The 18,543-nt window shown below is 46.2% G+C and overlaps 2 long non-coding RNA genes across 5 annotated transcripts in view; one reads left to right on the forward strand and one right to left on the reverse strand.

The window, feature by feature from the left end:
* The window catches only part of LOC135229841 (uncharacterized), a 637,733-nt gene that overhangs the window by 572,015 nt on the left and 47,175 nt on the right, over positions 1-18,543 (reverse strand). The window contains exons 3-5 of one of the 3 annotated variants that reach the window (XR_010320505.1): positions 16,227-16,401; positions 12,056-12,171; positions 11,715-11,808 (exon numbers count right to left, since the gene is read on the reverse strand). This is a non-coding gene — a long non-coding RNA (uncharacterized LOC135229841). Of the gene's footprint in view, positions 1-11,714; positions 11,809-12,055; positions 12,175-16,226; positions 16,402-18,543 lie in introns of all 3 variants that reach the window. The other 2 variants (XR_010320503.1, XR_010320504.1) reach the window with 2 other exon arrangements.
* Positions 1-18,543, forward strand: part of LOC135229842 (uncharacterized) — a 590,403-nt gene that overhangs the window by 455,001 nt on the left and 116,859 nt on the right. The window lies entirely within an intron of this gene.

Here is an 18,543-nt window from a genome sequence, read left to right on the forward strand (position 1 = left end):
ACTACTGAAACTAATAGAAGAGTTCAGCAGAATATCAGGATACAAGATAAACATACAAAAATCAGTTGGATTCCTCTACACCAACAAAAAGAACATCAAAGAGAGAAATCACCAAATCAATGCCATTTACAGTAGCCCCCAAGAAGATAAAATACTAGGAATAATATTGTAACCAGAGACATAAAAGACCTATACAAACAAAACTACAAGACACTACTAAAAGAAATCAAAAGAGACTTACGTAAGTGGACAAACATACCTTGATCATAGATAGGAACACTGAACATTGTAAAAATGTCTCTTCTACTGAAAGCGATCTATAGATATGCTGCAATTCCAATCCAAATTCCAAGGACATTTTTTAATGTGATGGAGAAACAAATCACCAACTTCATATGGAAGGGAAAGAGGCCCCAGATAAATGAAGCATTACTGAAAAAGAAGAACAAAGTGGGAAGCATCACACTACCTGATTTTAGAACTTATTATACCACCATAGTAGTCAAAACAGCCTGGTACCGGTACAGCAGCAGACACATAGACCAATGGAACAGAATTGAGAATCCAGACATAAATCCATTCACTTATTAGCTGATATTTGATAAAGGCTCAAAGTCAGTTAAACGGGGGAAAGACAGCCTCTTTAACAAATGGTGCTGGCATAACTGGATATCCCTCCACAAAAAAATGAAACAAGATCCATACCTCACACCATGCACAAAAACTAACTGAAATGGATCAAAGACCTAAATATGAAATCTAAAATGATAAAAATCATGGAAGAAAAAACAGGGACAACACTAGGAGCCCTAATACATAGCATAAACAGTACAAAAAACATTACTAACAATGTACAAGCACCCAAAGAAAAATGAGATAACTCCTAATAATCAAACACTTATGCTCATCCAAAGTCTTCCCCAGAAGAGTAAACTGATTACCGACAGACTGGGAAACAGTTTTTAGCTATAACATTTCCGATCAGCATCTGATCTCTAAAATCTACATGATAATGCAAAAACTCAACAACAAAAAGACAAATAACCCATTTTAAAAATGGGCAAAGGATAGGAACAGGCACTTCAACGAAGAAGACATTCAGGCAGGTAACAGATACAAGAGGAAATGCTCACAATCATTAGCCATTAAAAAAAAAATGCCATTAGAGAAATGTAAATCACAACTACAATGAGATACCATGTCACTCCAGCAAAAAAAGGCTGCCATTAATCCCAAATCACAAAATAATAAATGTTGGAGAGGTTGTAGAGAGCCTGGAACATTTATTCACCACTGGTGGGAATTTAAAATGGTACAGCCACTTTGGAAATCAATCTGGCACTCCCTTAAAAAGCTAGAAATAGAACTACCATAGGATATGGCAATCCCACTCCTTGGAATATATCTTAGAGAAATAAGAGCCTTTATACGAACAGATATATGCACAACGATGTTCACTGCAGCACTGTTTACAATAGCAAAAAGATGGAAGTAACCAAGGTGCCCATCAACAGATGAATGGATAAATAAATTGTGGTACATTCACACGATGGAATACTTCACATAGATCAAGAACAATGATGAATCCATGAAATATTTCATAGCTTGGAGGAATCTGGAGGGCATTAGGCTGAGTGAAATTAGTCAGTTGCAAAAGGACGAATATTGTATGAGACCACTATTGTAAGAACTTGAGAAATAGTTTAAACAGAGAAGAAAATATTCTTTGATGGGTACGAGGGTGGGGAGAAAGGGAGGGAGAAGGATATTCGCAAATTTAGATAGTAGACAAGAACTATTTTAGGTGAAGGGAAAGACAACATACAATAAAGGAGAGGTCAGCATAACTGGACTAAATCAAAAGCAGTTTCCTGAATAAACCAAATGCTCCGAAGGCCAGAGTAGCAGGGGCAGCATTTGGGGGACCATGTTTTCAGGGGACATCTAGGTCAATTGACATAATAAAATCTATTAAGAAAACATTCTGCATCCCACTTTGGTGAGTGGCGTCTGCAGTCTTAAAAACACTATCAAGCGGCCATCTAAGATGCATCCATTGGTCTCAACCTACCTGGAGCAAAGGAGAATGAAGAACACCAAAGATACAAGGTAATTATGAGTCCAGAAGACAGAAATGGCCCCGTAAATCCGAGACTACATCAGCCTGAGACCAGAAGAACTAGATGATGCCCGTCTACAACCGAAGACTGCCCCGACAGGGAACGAAACAGAGCATCCCTGATGGAGCACGAGAGCAGTGAGATTGCAGACCTCAAAGTCCTATAAAAAAATCAGACTTAATAATCTGACTGAGACTAGAGGAACCCTGGAGGTCACGGTCCCCAGACCTTCTGTTGGCCCAAGACTGGAACCATTCCCAAAGCCAACTCTTCAGACAGGGATTGGACTGGATTATAGGATAGAAAATGATAGTGGTGAGGAGTGACCTTCTTGTCTCAAGTGGACACATGAGACTATGTGGGCAGCTCCCGTTTGGATTGGAGATGAGAAGGCAGAGGGGGACAGAAAGTGGTTGAATGGACACGGGGAATACAGGGCTGAGAGAAGGAGTGTGCTGTCTCATTAGTGGGAGAGGAACTAGGAGTATATAGCAAGCCATATACAAATTTTTGTATGAGAGACTGACTTGATTTGTAAAGTTTCACTTAAAGCACACACACACAAAAGATGGAAAGAATACACAGAGTCACAGTACCAAAAGAAATGGTCGACTTTCAGTCGTTTCATGAGGTGGCATATGATGAAGAACTGGTAGTAGTGAAGCAAGAAGTCCAAGCTACACTGAAGGCACTGGTGAAAAACAAGGCTCCAGGAGCTGACAGAATACCCACTGAGTTGGTTCAACAAACAGATGCAGCACTGTACATGCTCACTCCACCATGCAAAGAAATTTGGAAGCTAGCTACCTGGCCAACAGGCTGCAAGAGATGCACGTTTGTGTCCATTCCAAAGAAAAGCGATCCAACAGATTGTGGAAGTTATCAAATGTAAATCATAGTATTAGTAAATATGGTAAACAAACAAACAAAGAAACTCTATCTACTCTACAGTGAATATGACATTCTATCCCCAGGAGATCTAGTGAGTTTATGATGTTTTTGTTAGGTGCTGTTGAGTCAGTTCCAACTCATAGCGACCCTGTGTACAACAGAACGGAACAGTGCCCAGCCCTGGGCCTTTCTCATTGCTATGTCTGAGCCCACTGTTGCAGCCACAGTGTCAATCTGTCTCATTGAGGCTCTTTGTCTTTTTCACTGACCCTCTACTTTACCAAGCACGATGTCTTTTTCCAGGGGCTGATTCCTCCTGATAATATGTCCAGAGTACGTGAGACCAAGTCTTGCCACCCACCTTTCTAAGGAGCATTCTGGCTGTACTTCTTCCAAGACAGGTGTGTTCATTCTTCTAGCAGTCCATGGCATATTCATTATTCTTCACCAACAACATAATTCAAGTTTCAGTTCTTTTGCCTTCCTTATTCATTGTCCAGCTTTAGCTGCACATGAGGCGACTGAAAATATGATGGCTTGGTTCAGGCACACCTTAGTCCTCAAAGGGACATCTTCGATTTTTAACACTTTGAGGTCTTTTGTAGCAGATTTGCCCAATAAAATATGTCATTTGATTTCTCAAAGTCTGCTTCCATGGGTGTTGATTGTGGATCCAAGTAAAATGAAATCCTTGACGACTTCAGTATTTTATCTGTTTATCGTGATTTTTTTCTTGTTCCAGTTGTGAGGATTTTTGTTTACTTTATGTTGAAGTGTAATCCATACTGAAGGCTGAAGTCTTTGATCCTCATCTTCAAATCCTCTTCACTTTCAGTAAGCAAGTTTGTGTCATCTGCATGTCTAGGCTGTTAATGAGTCTTCCTCCAATCCTGGTGCCCCTTCTTCTTCATAGAGTCCAGCTTCTTGGACTGTATGGATTATATGTTTTTTTAAAGACACTGAGTTTTTGGTAATTTACTACGGTAGCCCTTGAAAATGAATACAGAGCCCTTCACCAAGGACAAGTCAAGTTAGCACCAAAAATGTTTTTTTTAAGGGTAGCCACGTAGCATGAGACATGGCAGTTTTTAAAAGTATGAAGTAAAACTTTCAGCTTTGACAAAGAAAGGGCTCCTCTAAGTCCAAGTTCTAAGTCCATTGCTGTTGGGTCAATTCTATCTCATAGCGACCCTAAAGGACAGAGTAGAATTGACCCATAGGGTTTCCAAGGAGTGGCTGGTAGATTCGAACTGCTTGGATAAGTATTGTGAAAAAATACAACCCTGACACACAACTTTTCTGAGCTTAGTATTAAAACAAAACAAAACAAAAAAAAGTTGGTATCGAGTGGATTCTCACTCATAGGGACCCTACAGGACAGAGTAGAGCCTCCCCACAGGGTTTCCAAGGAGGGACTGGTAGATTCAAACTGCAGACCTTTTGGTAGCAGCCAAATGCATAATCATCGCACCACCAGTGGCTTTCAAATCAGCTATAGGCTGATGATCTTCAAATTCTTAGAACCTGGAAAACCTCACAGTGGTATCCACAGCTGGGAACTGTTCTCCACACTTGGATGACCTCAGACATCCAAATCTAACATGTCCGGAAAAAAATCTTTTGGTCATTTTCTCAAGTTTGTTCCTCCATGGTTTTCCACATGGTAGAGAATGGCTCTGGTGACCATGCGCTCATGGTAGCCTGAATTCTAGAAGTCACCTTTGATTCTCCATTCCCCTCATCCCATACATCTGATCCACCAGCAATTCTTGGCAGCTCAAGCTCCAAAGTTCACCTGAAGCCTGCCCACTGTTCCCACCTGCACTGCCACCATCACTGCTCACCCTGACCACTGCAGAAGCATCCTCACCAGTCCTCTGTATTTGCTGTCTTCAAGTTCTCCTGGGCTACAGTTAATTCCTGGGACACATTCTTTCTCAAGACCATTGAACAATAGAAGGAGAAGGGCATTTAGTTGTATGCTACCTCCTCCGCTTGAGCTGCATGCCCCTCAGAAATCACTTTTCACTGTCCACTCTATAATGTCTCTATTCCAATTTCCTGTCTTTGGCCGCACTGCTTTGATAGCGTGCATGCATATGTGCTTCAGGGGTCATGTAGACAGATGCCCTGGAGGAATTTTTCTTAGTACAATCATGGTCGTGTGCCATCAAGAGATTCTGACTCATATCAACCTTGTATGACAACTTAGAATTGCCTCACAAGGTTTCCTAGGTTGCAGTCTTTATGGCGCAGCCCTGGTGGCACCGTGGTTAAGAGCTCGGCTGCTAACCAAAGGGTGGACAGTTTGAATCCACCAGTTGGTTCTTTGCGGAAAGACATGGCAGTCTGCTTCTGTAAAGACTTATAGCCTCAGAAACCCTATGGGGCAGTTCTGCTCTGCCCTATAGGGTCACTATGAGTTGGAATTGATTCAACAGCAACTGGTTTGGATTTTGTTTGGTTAGAATCTTTACGGGAGCCCATCTCCAGATCTTTTCAACCCCTGAGCTGGTGGGTTCCAACGGCCCACCTTTCAGTTAGCCAAGCACTTAACCGTTGCACCTCCAATACTTAACTCTGCGCCGGAGAGGGCCCTCTCCTGACGTCTCCTGTCTCCTCACCCCGTACACCTAGGCCTTGTCCTTGCTTCTAGACCCCACCCTCCCCTCTGGAGACCCAACTCCCCCACGCCCGCCCCACACCCGGGCCGCTGGGCGGGGCCGGCAGCCATGTTCCTCGCCGTCCAGCCAGTTACTCCCGGAAGTGCTGGGACGGGTGGTGAGGGGCCCGGGCCGGATGGCGCGCCTTAGAGAGGATACTGTTCATGCTGCGTTCCCTGCCGTGTTCTCTGAAAGGTATGAAACTCCGACACCTGGCTGGAGGGACCGGCTCCCAGACTGAACAAGCCCGGCCCCTCGAAGGTGTGGAGGGAAGGCGCCAGGAGGGAGGGTCCCAGTGCCAGCATCCCGGGGGCTCCAGAGGTTGGAGAGTCCGGACGTTGGGTTAGCAGCTCGCATCGCCCCCTCAGGCGTACCCCGTCCCGAGTGATCCCCAGGGGCGGACGCGGCACGGGGGCGGGCGGACGCAGCCACTCTAGGGTCTGCGAGAGGGAGCCTCTGGCCCGGGAGACGCAGCTGGTCTGCAAAATTTGCAGCCCCGTGGATTTGCGGGGGGCGGGGGTGGGGGTCCAGCCGCGGGATCCAGCTGCGGAGTGCCCTCGGGCCTGGGGGCTTGAAGGGCTTGGGGAGAAAGGCCGTGTCCAGGGCTGCGCCCAGGTCCCTACTCTGCCCGGGGCGGGTTTGCGGGCCAAGCTGGGGGATGGGGGCCTGCCCACCCCGCCCCCCACCTGCTCCCTGTGCCAGGGGGGAAACCAAGGCCCAGAGTTCGCCCGGGGGGGGTGAGATTCCAGACTGAGGGCGGGGCACTCGCCCCCATTCCTCCTCCCACCCCCACCAGACTCCGTAGGGTGCCACGGACAGGGGAGAGAGGGATCCCCTGCCCAAGGCTCTGCTGCCCCTTACTGTTTTGGGCACTGTGCCTGGGAGGCTGAGGCACCCCGCGCCCGCGCCCGCGCCCGCGCCCGCGCCCGCGCCCGGCTGGTCTACTCTCGGGGCTGGGGCGTCGGCGCGGCCCCACCGGGAAAGGAAGGGGTCCTGGGAATCTGTGGAGCAGCGCGGGGATCCTACTCCTTGTGGATGCAGCAGCGATTCAGTGTCTGTTAACAGTGTGGATGCCGGGTCCCGCTCCCCCTCTGCGTGGCAGGGGTGGGGTAGCAGGAAGGGGTCCTGAGCAACCATGTTGTTTGTTAACTTAAACGTTTGTGCGGCGCTGTGTACCGGTCGCTGTGGACGCGGTCTCTGGTGCTGAGGGGATTTGAGGGTTCCTCACACTGGCGGGATTTGGAGCCTCTACCCTGGTGGCAGTAGGTTTAGTGGGTTACCCTGGTGGCGTAGTGGTTACGTGCTAAGGCTGCTAGCCAAAAGGTTGGCAGTTTGAATCCACCAGGCGCTCCCTGGAAACTGTGGGGCAGTTCTACTCTGTCCTATAGCGTCGCTATGAGTCAGAATTGACTCGATGGCAACGGGTGTGTTTTGTTTTTTTTTTTTAGGTTGGAGATTAGGTGTCTCTCAGGCTGACATTTGAAAGTCTGGAGCTGACGGTTTATGAGGGTTTCTAAGGGTTTTAAGCGCTCCGGCCATGGGCACCAACCCGATCTTCCAGCACCTGCGGACGGACCGCCCCCCCTCCCCCCCCGGGGGATTGGCTGCTCTGGGACCCGGAGCCCAGAGGGCGGTGAGAAGCTGACAAACGTGAGTGATGTCCTGCAGGCTCCAGTTGGCGGGGCAGCCCTGCTCACATGGTCTCAATACCGGCAATCCGGCAGTCGGCTTCGTGCCTGGGGGTGGTTTCCGAATGTTCCCTCGTGTCCCCCGACCCGTGCGGGGCGACAACTCTCCCCTGGGCGGGTACCTAGTAGAGGCCTGCAGGGCATCAGGGTATGGAGGGGCAGAGCTTGGGCGGGGAGGGCGCGGCCCTGCAGGTTCCTGTACATGACCACGGCAGGGGGGTGCGGGTCGTGAAGGCTGGACCTGGTAGAGGACCCACTAGGTCGCACAGAAGGAGTGGGTTAGGATAATCATAGCATTAACGGGAGTATTGAGAGAGCGCCCTGGGGCGTTGGGTCCCTCGGGAAGAAAAGCTTCTGCTGTCGCCACTGGAGCGGTACCCAGGTCGTCCGGGCTTAGGTCCAGGAGGTTCCCATGCTCAGAGGGCCTGGTGGGCAGAACAGAACCGGCGGTGCGCGCGCCCTCTCGCGGCCTTGCACCGAATCGCTGAAGTCCAGTGTCAGGCGATTCTAAGCCATGGTTTTGGAACTGAATAGTGAAGCAGAGGAAATGATGCAGTGCCTTGATGGGACCGGTGGAGACAACAAGAAGCAAAGCACAGCTCAAACTTCAAAATTCCACTGAGTGTTAGTAGGATTTGGAGGAAGAAAATAGACGGAGAGTCGAGAGGCCCAGAGATGCAGAAGGGTTAGAGGATTAGGGTTAGGGGTTAGGGTTTGGTGTTAGGGGTCCAGGTTTGGGGGTTAGAGGTTTGGGAGTTAGGTTTAGGGGTACAGGTTTTAGGTGGTTGGGGGTTGGGGTTAGGGCTGGGGTTACTAGGCTCGGGCACAAGTGGTTTAGGGTTAGGGTTAGAGTGAGGCTGAGATTGATTCCCCAGTCTTGTGTACCGTCTTTCCTTCGCCAGAGTTACCACCGATCTGTTGTTTGGTTGGAAACCCTGGTGGCGTAGTGGTTAAGAGCCACCGGTGCTAACCAAAGGTCTGCAGTTCGAATCCACCAAGCACTCCTTGGAAACTCTATGGGGGCAGTTCTAATCTGTCCTGTAGGGTCGCTATGAGCTGGAATCAACTCGACAGCAGTGGGTTTGGTTTTTTTGGTTATTGTTTAGTTGGCTTTTCTCTACCCGCTCTTCGTCTCCCTGGTGAACATCAAGGATTGTTTCTGTGCGTAAATGTTTTCATGAGTTTTTATGATAGTGGTCTCTTACTGTATATGACGTTTTGTGATTGACTTAGTGTGATGCGCCCCAGATTCATCCATGGTGTGAGATGTTTCGGAGATTCATCATTGGTCTTTATTGTCGTGTAGTGTTCCACTGTGTATGTACCGTAGTTTGTTTATCCATTCCTCTGTGGACGAGCACTTAGGTTGTTTCCATCTTTTTGCAACTGTGAATAATGTTGCAGTGAACACGGGTGTGCATGTGTCTATTCCTGTGACTGCTCATGGAAACCCTGGTGGCTAGTGGTTAAGTGCTATGGCTGCTAACAAAAAGGGTTAGGGTTTGGGCTTAGGGATGTTAAGGTTAGGGTTGTTAGAGTTAGGGTCGTTAGGGTTTGGGGTTAGAGTTTAGGGTTAGGGTTTTTTGGTTGGGGTTAGGTGTTAGGGTTAGGTTTAGGGTTTGAGGTTAGAGTTTGGAGTTAAGGTTAGGTGTTAGGGGTTGCAGTTTGGGGTTTAGGGTTTTGGGGTTTAGTCGTTAGGGTTTGGTTTAGGTTTTAGGGGTCAGGGTTTAGGTTTAGGGTTGGGGTTGGTGTTGGGTCTGTTTGGGATATGTGGTTTGGGGTTAGAGGGTGGGTGTTAGAGGGTTGGGGTCTAGAGGGTTGGGGGTTAGAGATTGAGGGAGTTAGAGGGTGAGGGGTTAGAGGGTGAGGGGGTTAGAAGTTGAGAAGATTATAGAGTGAGGGAGTGAGAAGGTGAGGGGGTGAAGGTTAGGATTTAGGGTTAGAGGGTTTAGGCTTAGGGTTCAGAAGCTTGGGGTTAGGGGGTTAGGGTTTTTGGGTTCAGAGGTTGGGGTTGGTGTTGTGGTTAGGGTTAGAGAGTTAGGGTTAGAGGGTTAGGCTTAGAGGATTAGGGTTAGGGCTAGGGCTTAGGGGTTCAGGTTTAGGGGTTTGGGATGGGTTTGGGGTAAGGTTTTAGGGTTTAGGATTAGAGGGTTAGGCTTAGGGCTTAGAGTTTAGGGTTTTAGGATTTAGAGTTTAGGGCTTAGGGCTTAGAGCCTAGGGTTTAGGGCTTAAGGTTTAAGGCTTAGAGTGAGCGTTAAGGCTGGGGGCTGGGGTTAGGGTTTAGGGTATTAGGGTTAGAGGGTTAGACGGTTTAGTGTTTAAGCTTAGGGTTTAGGGGTTAGGGGTTGGAGTTAAGGGTGTTAGTGTTTAGGGTTTTGGCGTTTAGGGTGTTAGGGTTAAATGTGTTAGGGCTAAGGGTGTTAGGGTTTTAAGTGTTATGGTTTAGGGTTTAGAGTTAAGTGATAGGGTTAGGCTTAGGCTCATTCTTAGGTTTAGGGCTAGGGATTTGAGGTTTAGGGTTTGGGGTTAGGTTTGGAGGTTGGGGTTAGGATTAGGGCTAGGGTTAGAGGGTTAGGGTTAGAGGTTAGAGTTAGAGGGTTAGGGTTTCGGATTAGGGTTTCATGTTAGCGTTAGAGGGTTAGGGTTCGAGGGTTAGGGTCATTAGGGTTAGGGTGGTTAGGGGTTAGGGTTAGGTGTTAGGGTTTAGGGTTTACGGTTAGGTTTAGGGTTTGGGGTTTGGGATTTGAGGTTTGGGTTTAGGGTTTGAGGCTTAGAGTATAGGGTTTAGTGTGTAGGGTTTTGATGTGTAGTGTTTTGGGGTGTAGGTGTTTAGGTTGTAGAGTTTAGGGAATAGGGGTTAGGGTTTGGGTTAGGGTTAGAGTTTAGGGCCTTGGGGGTTAGGACCTAAGGGCTTAGGGTCTTAGGGGCTTTGGGGCTCAGGGCTTAGGGGCTAGAGTTAGAGGGCTAAGGCCAGAGGGCCCGAAGGCCAGAGGGCCAGGGTTATGGTTTGATTCCTGGCTGGCAATTTTTTTCCTTCAATATTTTGTGTAAGTCATCCCTTTGCCTTCTTGCCTGCATGATTTCTGCTGAGTAGTCCAAGTTTTTTATTATTTACTCTCCTTTGTTGGTGACTTCCTTTATCCCTAGCCTCTCTTAAAATTCTCTTTATATTTGATTTTGGCAAGTTTGATTATTATGTGTCTCGGTCACTTTCTTTTGAGATCTACCGTATGTGGAATTCGATGAGCATCTTTCATGATATCAGGGAAGTTCTGCCAACAAATCTTCAACAGTTCCCTCTGTATTTTCTGTTAGCCCTCCCTGTTCTGGTACTGAAATCACTCATAGTTATTTCTCTTGATAAAGTCCCACATGATTCTTTGGATTTCTTCATTTAAAATTCTTTTATCTGCTTTCTCTTCAAATATATTAGTCCCAAGAGTTTGATCTTCCATCTCAGTAATTCTGCCTTCCAATTCCTCAATTGTGCTCTTATTACTTTCTATTGAGTTTTCTGACTCTGTAATTTTATTGTTAATCTTCTGAATCTCTGATTGCAGTCTCTCTATGGTTTCTTGCAGCTTATTAAATTTTTAACTATGTTCTTGAGTAACCTTTTTAATTTCTTCAGCTGCTTTATCTTTGTGTTCCTTGGCTTGATCTGCATTTTGCCTCATTGGAGAAATCCTTGGGCCCTTCACTGGCACGCCATGCAGCTCCACGACGTCCACTCCTGGCCCTGACATTTGGCCGGTGCCCCACTGAACATGTGCTCCGGAGCCATGTTTCTCCACCCATCACTATCATTCTGCCACCAGGGGATATGTGAGTGTGGGAGTCACCATTTCTCACTGGCAGCAGCATCACAAGTCACTAGACTTCCAGGTACCCGCAGACGTAGGCTGCCTTCTGCCTCAGGAAACGTCCCGAATCCTTTATACCAGACGCTGACACTGGGCCACTGGTGGACATTCATTTTCATCCACACAGAGGTCTGGGTGAGGGTCAGCAGGCCAGGTAGGTGAAGTCAAGGCCAGGTGGGCGGGACTAAGGTTTCTTTGCCATCACCATGGAGAGAGTCTCCCCACCGGAAGAGTGGGCAGAGCTTATGATGGGCCTGGTGACAAGACTTAGCCAATGGTAGAGATCCAGTCCACCAGGCAGATGACACAGGGTCCTCCATTGTGACCTAGGACACCTAGTGGCCAAAGGATTTGAGCACACCCTGGGAAAGGCTATGCAGGCACAAGGGAGCCCCTGGTGCGGACTGCTTCACGGCATTGGCAGAGCAAGCCAGGGTCCAATTTTCCCACTTTCCTCAGGATATCAGTATGCAAGACATCCCCACTCACCATCTCTTGCCTCTCTCTCTGTATGTGTTCATTCTCTGAAATCTCTTCTTTCTCCCCCCATGCACTTCACAGCTTGGAGTGCCTGATAGAATGCCTAGAGACGAAAGAGCAAAGGGAGAAGGCCTCTGGCTCTACTGGTTGCCCATGGGCAGAGAAGATCTGCTAGTCTATCTGGAAGGTCTAGAGAGTAGTCATTGATTGGGGAGCTACATCACGGGTGGACCCTGGCCAGGTGAAGCTTGCTGACACGGGGCAGCCTCTCCGGAGACTACTAATTCCGCTGATAACATTCTATGCAAATACCCGGGTGAGTGCCATGGGCAGAAAACATTGACACATACCTGCCAGAGGCCTATTCTGGGTCTGAAGAGTCCACCCTGGTCTCCAGCAACTCATCATCTCAGCACACACTTTGCCTGCACGCATGGAAATTGCCTCTCTCAACGAATGTCTTCACCTGCTAGGAAACACACGAAGTCACTCAGCCAAAGGAGAGCACAGGCAAAGTCAACTGAAGCCCGTATTGTCAAGATTTTGCTTCTGTTGGGGCACAGCCCCCGGTGGCACAGTGCATGCGCGTCACTTCTCCAAAGACAAGGCCGAAATCCGGGCATCCAGGGCCCCAGCAGTCCAGAGTCTGCGCATGGCGGCATATGGATCGCCTCTTTGCCACATACAGGAGGGAGGCCTGTGCCCTAGACTGGCTCCGCTAGAGCTCCACGACCTCAGCTATTTTCCCTGACCTTTGGCCCGTGCCCTCATGATTGTGTGATCTCTAGTTACACTTCACCTCCGACCACTCTGAGTCCGCCACCTGCGGATACCTGAGTATGGAAATTAACATCTATCACTCGCTGCAGTGTCACAGGTCGGTCACTAGGTGTCTAGGCTCAGACTGACCTTGGCTGTCTTCTGCCCAGGCAACTAGCCTAAGCCTTCAAAGGAAATGAGGACACGTGGTCACTGGCCGACATCCTTTAACCAACACTGAGTCCCTGGTCAGCATCCTGGAGTCCTGGCAAGAAGAGCCAGGCACCTCCAGGAGCATCTGGAGCAGGAGACAGGGGCTGAAGAAGCTACCACACCTACTGGTGCTGCTACACATGTGGGTGACCTGGCTGCAGAGATTGCAGGCATGGCCTCAAGGTCAAAGGAGAAAGCACCTGAAGACGTGCTAGGACTCTTAGACTGAGAGAAGCAGGATGTCTGGACTGCAAAATATGCACCCTTCAGGGAAGAAGTTCATTCAGGCTTCTTAAACCCACCTCACCTGGAAAATCCATCCTCTTTTAGCCTTGTGCCCCTTCCACGCCCCCTCTAGTACAAAGAGAGATGCAGCCCTACGGCACCAGGGTGGAAGAAGCCCCAGGATAGCTGTCCGAAGACATGAGGTCCACTCAAAAGCTTCCCCCGCCAAGGAGAGAAGAGGACAAGACTCACCTGCAGATGAGGTCTCAGGGCCCTGAGAATGAGCATAATGTTTGTAAGGAAAGAGAAATGGGATTTCAGTGGGACATGGAAGTCTGAGAAAGAGCCTCTGCAAAGATAGCTCTAAGGGAGGTGTGATTGTGAAGGTGGGCTGGTCACTGAGTTCTTTGTAGTACAAGGTACCAGACAGAAGCCAGACTCTGGGGGGAACCTGCCTGCCGGTGAGCAGCGGGCATAAAACCCTAAACCAATGAGAATCGAATCCCTTCCCAGCAGCTTCTGCACAGATCAGTGATGTTTGCTTGGTCTTTCTCTTTTCTGTGGTCTAACCTGATCTGTTCTGAGATCAGAGAGTTGGAATAGAAAAGCCTGACTGAGATGAAACGAGCAAAGAGAAGACAAGGCCTCCTAAATCTGGTGAAGACAGAACACAGATAACCAAAGGTGAGGATGGGAAGAAACAGATTGAGTTCCAAGTCCCATCCACAGTATCCCAGGGCCTGGGAATCCCTGGAAGTGCCAGAGGTGTGTACTCCCTGGGAGATGTGACCCCAAGTGTCAGAGGAATCCCTATGGAGCAAGGAAGGGAGGGCAGGGCCTCTAGGATGGGCACTTCCATACAGGCTGCCCATGTGAATTTCTCAGAGTGACCGTGACAGATCCTGAGAGGGACAGTTTGAGGCAAAGGAAAGTAAGTTTTCTGAAGAGGGGTGAATTCCACAGTCTCCTGATAATGAAACAGAAATCCCGTCCTGCTCAGAGGTACTGAGTAGGAGGGATTGTGAATTCCCATCCTGCACAGAGGTTGGCTGGGAAGTTCGACTGTCTAAAGACAATGTGGCCAAAGTCTTCTTTATCTTTCAAAGATATATCTTCAACTTCCTGCAAATTCAATCCTGAAAAAAAGCCTGGAATATACAAGTGTGGGTTTTTCAGGAGAGCAACAAGGGGAGAAGGTGATAGTGGCATATCAGAGAAGGAGAACAATAGTCTAAGGGTCCCTGTGTTACTTAATGAATCAAGTATTCTTCCTTACCTGTAGACATGCAAATTCAGTAGATGTTTTAGCAATAACTGCATTAATCCTCACAGAATTCTTTTTGGCCATTTCGAGGCATAGAGACCAGAAGAAGTCATTAGTTACAAGAGCAAGCAATAATTCGCTGGTCTGAATTTTGTTCAATTTCTGTGTTTGCCCTTCATAGATGGATAAAAGTCTCTGAATCTGGCATTGAAGACAGTGTTTTCTCTATTGTTATGGATTGAATAGTGTCCCCCAAAATGTGTGCCAACCTGGCCAGGCCATGATTCCCAGTATTGTGTGGTTGTCCTGCATTTTGTGATCTGATGTGATTACTTATGTGTTGTAAATTCTAACCTCTGTAATGTTAATGAGGCGGGATTAGAGGCAGTTATGTTAATGAGGGAGGACACAATCTACAGGATAAGGGTGAGTCTTGAGTCAGTCTCTTTTGAGATACAAAGAGAAAAGTGAGCAGAAATGAGAGGGACCTCATACCACCAAGGAAGAAGTGCATGGAGTGGAGCATGTCCTTTTGACCCAGCGTCCACGCGCTGAGAATTTCCTAGGCCAGGGGAAGATGGATGACAAGGACTTTCCCCCAGAGCCACAAAGAGAGAAAGCTTTCTCCTAGAGCTGGTGCCCTGACTTCAAACTTCTTGCTTCTTAAACTGTGAGAGAATAAGTTTCTGTTTGTTAAAGGCATCCACTTGTGGAATCTCTGCTATAGCCACACTAGATAACGAAAAAACACATATATCAAATAGTCAAAAAAAAAAAAGGTTTCAAATACACACACATACACCTATGATGTTATTAAACTTTAAAAAGTTTTACATTCTTATAACACATTTAACAAGAGATTTGTATACAGAAGTTATAATAAGAGCCATCCCCACATAAGTATATTGTACCTGCTCCCCCAAAGTGTCCAGTGTCCAAAGATACATATGTACCCTTTTACACACTTCTTTTTGCCGGGACACATGTAAGTACATTCATTTGTTTGTTTTTATGGAAATTAGGTCACACTCTACCCATGTTTTTCTCTGAATCACTCTTCACTTGACAATTTCTCATGGTTCCTCTAAATCAGCAGACATGGAAGAAGCACTCTTTTTGGTTCTTCCTATTTTTAACTCCCACCACTCTTCTGTCAGTTTGTTGTACTGTGGTGGCTTGCATGTTGCTGTGATGTTAGAAGCTATGCCACCGGTATTTCAAATACCACCATGTTCACCCATGGTAGACTGGTTTGAGTGGAGCTCTGGATTTAGACAGACTAGGAAAAAGGACCTAGTGACCTATTTCTAAAAACAACTGGCCAGTGAAATCTTACAAATAGTACTGGAACACTGTCTGATTGAATGACAGAGGATAACCCCTTAGGTTGGAAGGCACTCAAAATATGAGTGGGGAAGAGCTACCTTCTCAAAGTAGATCCCACTTTAATGACGTTTCCTGATGGGGCACAACTCATAATGAGAAGAAACTGATGCAAATATCCTTTAATAATCAGAACGTGAAATGAAGGAAGTATGAATCTAGGGAAATTGGAAGTCATCAAAAATGAAATGGAATGCATAAAGGTCAGTAATCCAAGGCATTAGTGAGCTGAAATAGCTTGGTTTTGGACATTTTAAACTAGACAATGATATGTTCTACTATGCCAGGATTGAGATACTGAAGAGAACGGCATCATATTCATCGATAAAAAGAACATTTCAAGATCTTTTCTGAAGTAGAACACTACGATCAATAGGATAATATTCACAGGCCTACCAGGAAGACCAGTTAATAAGACTATTATTCAAATTTACACACAAATTATGAATGTGAAAGATGAAGAGGTTGAAGGTTTTTACCAAGTTCCGCAGTTTGAAACTGATCAAACGTGATGCATTCATCAATCAAGATGTACTGATAATTACGTAATTAGAATGCGAAGTTGAAAACAAAGCAGACAAATCAGCAGTTGGAAAATAAGGTATTGATGATAGAAATGACAATGAAGCTTACATGATAGAATTTGGCAAGACCAATGACTTATTCATTGCACATACCTTTCGTCAGGAACATAAATGGTGATTATACTCGTGAACCATTCCAGGCAGAATAGATAGGAATCAAATTTGTGGAAGGTGATGATGGAGAAGGTCAATACCATGAGTCAGAATCAGGCCAGGGGCTGACTTCAGAACAGATGATCAGTTGCTCATATTCACGTTCAAGTAGAAGCTGAAGAAAATTAAAACAAGTCCATGAGTCAAAGTATGCCCTTGAGTATATCAAACCTGAATTTAGAGACCATCTCAAGAATAGATTTGATGCACTGCACACTAATGATCGAAGACCAGATTAGTTGTGGGATGATAGCAAGGACATCATATATGAAAAAAACAAAAAGTCATTAGAAAGACAGGAAAGAAAGCAAAGACCAAAGAGGATGTCACAAGAGACTCTGAATCTTGCTCTTGAATGTACAGTAGCTAAAGAGAATGGAAGGAAAAATAAAGTAAAAGAGCTCAACAGAATACCTGAAAGGGAAGCTGGAGAAGACAAAGTATGATAATAATAATGTGAACAGATCTGGAGTTAGAAAACCAAAAGGGAAGAAAACACCTGGCATTTCTCAAACTGAAAGAACTGAAGGAAATATTCAAGCCTCTAGGTGCAATACTGAAGGAAGGATTCTATGGGCAAAATATCGAACAACACAGGAAACATCAAAAGAAGACGGAAGGAATACACAGACTCAATACGCCAAAAAGAATTGGTCGACGTTCAACCATTTCAGGAGGTAGCATTGGATCAAGAGCTGATGGTACTGAAGGAAGAACTCCAACCTGCACTGAAGGCATTGGCAAAAAACACGGCTCCAGGAACTGATGGAGTACCAAATGAGATGTTTCAACACAGGGACGCAGTGCTGGAGGCGCTCACTTGACTATTCCAATATATTTGGAAGACAGCTACCTGACCAAATGACTGAAAGAGATCTATATGTGTACCCATTTCAAAGAGAGGTGGTCCAACGCAATGCGGAAATTATCGAGCAACGTCATTAACATCCCACGCAAGAAAAATTTTGCTGAATATAATTTAAAAACAGTTGCAGCAGTACACAGACAGGCAACTACCAAAAATTCAAGCTGGATTCAGAGGAAGACATGGAACGTGGGATATCATTTCTGATGTCTGATGGATCTTGGCTGAAAGTAGAGAATATCAGTAAGATGTTTACCTATTTTTGTTTCCTATACAAGCACACTCAACTGTGTGGCTCACGACAAATTATGGATAGCTTAGCAAAGAATGGGAATTCCAGAACACTTAACTGTATTCATGCGGAATATCTACGTAGACCAAGAGGCAGTCATTTGAGTAGGGCAAGGGGATACCGTGTGGTTTAAAATCAGAAAGTTATGTGTCATGGTGGTATCCTTTCACCATACTTACTCAATCTGTATGCTGAGCAAACATTCTGAGAAGCTGGTCTCGAAGAACAAGAACATGGCATTAGTTTTGGAGAAAGATTCACTAACAACCTATGATATGCAGCTGATACGACCTTGCTTGCTGAAAGTAAAGAGGACTTGAAGCAGTTACTGATGAAGAGCAACCACTACAGCCTTCAGTATGGATTACACCTCAACATAAAGAAAACAAAAATTCTCACAACTGGACCAGTAAGCAACACCATGATAAACAGAGAAAATACTGAAGTCATCAAGCATTTCATTTAACTTGAATCCATAATCAATGCCCACAGAAGCAGCAGTCAAGAATTCAAACAATGTATTGCATTGGGCAAATCTGTTGCAAAAGACCTCCTTGAAGTGTTGAGAAAGAAAGATGTCACTTTGAGGACTAAGGTGTGCCTGAGCAAAGCCATGATATTTTCTATCACCTCACATGCTTGAGCAAGTTAGACAATGAATACGGAAAACCGAAGAACTGATTCATTTAAAATATGGTGTTGGCAAAGAATACTGAATATACCATGGACTGCCAGAAGAATAAACAAAACCATCTTGGAAGAAGTACACCAAGAATGCACCTTAGAAGCAAGGATGGCGAGACTTCGTCTCACGTGCCTTGGACATATTTTCAGGAGGGACCTGTCCCAGGAGAGGCTCATCATGCTTGGAAAAGCTGAGGGTCAGAAAAAAAGAGGAAGGCGCTCAACAACATGAACTGACACAATGGCTGCAAGAATGGGCTCAAACATAGCAATGATTGTGAGGATGGTTCAGGATCAGGCGGTGTTTCATTCTGTTTTACACAGGATCGATGGCATCTAACAGCCACAACTAACATATGTATGCATATATATATGTATGTGTGTATGTGTGTGTGTGTATATATATATACCCATTG

This window comes from Loxodonta africana, unplaced genomic scaffold, assembly GCF_030014295.1.
Source record: "Loxodonta africana isolate mLoxAfr1 unplaced genomic scaffold, mLoxAfr1.hap2 scaffold_56, whole genome shotgun sequence".
Classification (NCBI taxonomy): domain Eukaryota; kingdom Metazoa; phylum Chordata; class Mammalia; order Proboscidea; family Elephantidae; genus Loxodonta; species Loxodonta africana.